We start from the raw sequence: 4,178 nt of genomic DNA on the forward strand, positions 1-4,178 counted from the left end.
ATAAAACAAATAATATGTGATAATGGCATAAGCGTAATTATCAACAACGAGCGCCAAACGACGTCGTTGGCATTAATTCAGTGGCGCGCTGCTATTGGCTGGAGGTAGCGGGAAACAGAAATTTGAAAAAGAAATGGACAAATCCGGATCAAACACGTATTCCTCATCATCTTCAACAAACACCAAAACAGAATTTTCCAGAAAATCGTGATGAACTTTTTTCAACCAAAATGAACAAACTCTATATCATTAGAACCGTCTCTCAACCTAGATCATGAATATGTAACTAGCTTCTCCTAACTCTCAACATGTTAACCGGATCGATCAAAAAAAGAAATGAGCATCAAACTTCAATCTCAGATTTCTCTCTCAATACTTAATCAAATCAAAAACTACGAGCATCATGATAATCTACGTTGAAAGATCTACAAAAGCCATATGATAGTTCATGCAATCGAAGAATTCGAGCATTTACCTTATGGAGAATGCAGCTTGTGAAATCGCGCGTTTCCAGGTTCAAATCACCAAAACAGATGAAGTGCAAGGCTATGGAAGATGTTTGGAAAAGATTCCTCAGCTCAAAGGTGCTCCAGTTGCAAGAATCTTCAAAACTCCATTGATGACCTTGAATGCAACAGTCCAAATTCAGCAAGCTTTGGCCACGAATTCAATGAAACAGATCTTCAATAAGCCTTATAAAAGATGAATCCAAGGAGCACGAGCAAGATTGATGAAGAATTGTGATGAAATTGATGAAAAGTGTTGAAGAAGCTTTGAAGAATTTGGAGAGAATTTGGAGGGAAAAGTTGTTGCAATCTTGAAAAATGAAATCTCCTTATGAATTTCTGTTATGATTAGTGATATATACCATCTCCTTAATCCATTTACTAATCCAAATTAGCAAAACCAAAGTGAATTAGCAAAATGAGTTTTTAAGTGTTATGTCCAAAAAGTCCTTTTCCACATTAGGCCAATATGATAGCAAATGACAGTTGGAGCAAATTTCATTTGGCATTTGTGAAGTGTTAGAACTGGTCTTGAGTGCATAGGCCTTGTAATTCCCAAATTCATCATTTCACACAAAAAATACAAATGAATTCACTTGAAAAATGACTTTTTGCCATGCTCATTTTTGATGAATTTTGACCATGCATCATGAAAGTACATGTGAAATGGGGTTTGCTCATAGAAAGATCACCCAAATTGGCCATTCCATGTGAAAGTTATACCACTTTGAATTTAGGCATTTTCTGAAAATGATTGGACCATAACTTGTCAACCATACATGAGAAATTCATGTTCTTGGACTTTTTGGAAAGGTGAGAGCAAGATCTACAACTTTCATGTTGAACAAAATTTCATTTGAAGCATTTGTGGACACGTAATTTTGAGGTGAAAAACTTTCCATTTTTGGAAACTTTCATTACAAGTCACTTTCCATTTTTGGAAAGTTTTCTCCTGACTTTATTTTCTTCATTCTTGATGTTTGAAATATTAAATGAAACTTGTTTCAACATGAATGAAGTGTATCCAACCCTCTCCCACCTCCAAATCCATAAAATCAAGCACAGTTGACCACAGTTGACTTTTCTGACTGATAGATGAATTTGGCTATGCATTGATCCAGTTGAGCCTTAATCTTCTGGTGAGATGGCTCAATGATGAAACCCTAGCTTCCATAAGCTCAATAAAATCATATGACGATCCCCATATCCATTGTAGACCCCATCTCCTTGCCATGCCCTGATTGGCCCAATGCAGCTGATTCAGCTGATTAGGGTTGACCAGTGGTCAAAACCCTAATCCCAAGGTATCTGATCAATCTCTTGGTGATAACAAGACCATGATGATGATGATGTATCATTTCAACCAAGATCAAGCCCAATCTCCTTGAAGAACATGAAACCCTAATTTGGACCACCACCCTCAGATGATTAGTGATCAGTCCATAAACCCTCTTAAATCCTAACCTCTTATCTTCTGACCAAGACTTAGGAGGATGCCTTGCACAATGTAACCACATGATATGCAATATGCAATGTCTAATGACCTAAAAAATGCAATGCAATATGTTAAGCTAATCCCAAGAGAGGAGGGCAAATTTTGAGGTGTTACAGATGGTAAGGTCGTAAATGGTAGAGTTAACCAAGATAACTCTATATGCGATGAATTATTGGGTGCCCCTTTGTGTGAAGACACAACTATGGGAGAGACTTCTGGTCAAGCCATGTGTCAAGGTATTAATTTAAAATATCTTAAACAATATTATGCAAGTATAACATTAAACGAAGAATCTACCGAGTATGAAAAAATAATTAAAGCTCAGTGTTATATTATGATTCTATTTGGTAATTTTTTATTTCCTGAAAGTACTGGTAATACGGTAAATATTATGTATTTGTCGTTGTTACGAATGATAAATAAGGTAAGCACATATAGTTGGGGTTCAGCTGTTTTGTCTCATCTATATAGTTCGTTGTGTAAAAATGCCAAAAAAAATACTTGTACGTTTTATTCTTGCACCTATTTAAGCATGGGATTGGTCAAGACTGCCGTCACTCGTCCCGGTCAACGAGAAGCCATTCATATTCCCTTTTACAACAAAGTAAATTTAAAATTTTACCACCTAATTTATTAGACTTTGTACTACAATTAACTGTAAATAATATTTTTCAAATCTTTTCGATCTAGGTGGTCAGTTAATGGGATGAACAACAACAGGTATCTGAAACACACTGTAGTAGTCTATCGCAATCTTTTAGACCACATTGGACCAGATGATGTACTACTACTACACAAATTTACATTTGATTTAAAAAAATTATCCAATTACATATCATCTAATCATGTCATATTCTTGTACAGTTTAGCTGGAGGTCATATTTGGGTCTTGATCATCAGGTTAACCACGATGATGATGTAGTTTGGACAACAAAAACACCAATTATATGGTTCACTACTATGGAGATGCACCAGAGTCACCGTGTAAAACTGTAATTCGGCATGCAACAACAAATTCCAGAACCTCCAACGTGTATGGGAGATTAACATCAACAAAGAGTCGATGGCCAATGAGATTATTCCGACTTGAGAGACTTTGCAAAAGAGATGTGTCGTCATTGGAGGAATCGACGACAACACATCTTAAACGAACCAGTCATACATGGTGATAGACCAACTCAATATTATATGACATGGTTTAGGTCAGTTACAACGCCACAGTTTATGTCTGAGCCAAGGTATTTGATTGGTCCACGCCAACAAGTTTCGTCATCAAACGTCCAACAATAAATCCCCGCCCAAGAACAATGTCACCCCACCCAAACCCAACAACCAACCTCACACCATCACTTTAACATATACACACTACGCCAAAAACTGGAATAGACAGCGCCCCTTAGAGGGCGCTTTATTACAAAAGCGCACTCTAAAGTGAAGAGAAAAAATAAGGAGCATACTATTGGAATAGACAGCGCACTTTAGAGGGCGCTTTTGTAACAAAGCGCACTCTAAAGTGAAGCGGAAAAATAATGAGGAAATGGAGGGACACCAATAGAGGACGCTTTATTGAAAGCGCCCTCTAAGGGTAACCTTAGAGGGCGCTTTTGAAAAAGCGCTCTCTATGTCCATGTACATTTCCAGTTTATAAGGCGCTTTTGGAAAGCCTTAGAGAGCGCTTTTAGAAGCGCCCTCTTAGGCCCCCTTTAGAGGGCGCTTTTGTAACAAAGCGCCCTCTAAAGTGAAGCCAAAAAAAAATAATGAGGAAATGGAGGGACAACAATAGAGGGCGCTTTAGTGAAAGCGCCCTCTAAGGTTACCCTTAGAGGGCGCTTTTAAAAAAGCGCTCTCTAAGTCCATGTACATTTCCAGTTTAGAAGGCGCTTTTGGAAAGCCTTAGAGAGCGCTTTCAGAAGCGCCCTCTTAGGCCCCCTTTAGAGGGCACTTTTTTTACAAAAGCGCCCTCTAAGGTCCCCTTTAGTAAACATTAAAATTATAACATATACTGCATGTCTCTTTATTTTCCCTCTCTACAAGCTATTTCGTTTACGTAACTGGGTTTTCTCTCTACTGCGTCCACCGTCTACTGCGATTACTCTCGTCCTCCGTTCGTTCTCCCTCCCTCACCGTCGTCGTCGCCGTCGCCTTTTTCTGCTGCTGCGTTCACGTTCACGTCCACC

This window comes from Lathyrus oleraceus, chromosome 2, assembly GCF_024323335.1.
Source record: "Lathyrus oleraceus cultivar Zhongwan6 chromosome 2, CAAS_Psat_ZW6_1.0, whole genome shotgun sequence".
Taxonomy (NCBI): domain Eukaryota; kingdom Viridiplantae; phylum Streptophyta; class Magnoliopsida; order Fabales; family Fabaceae; genus Lathyrus; species Lathyrus oleraceus.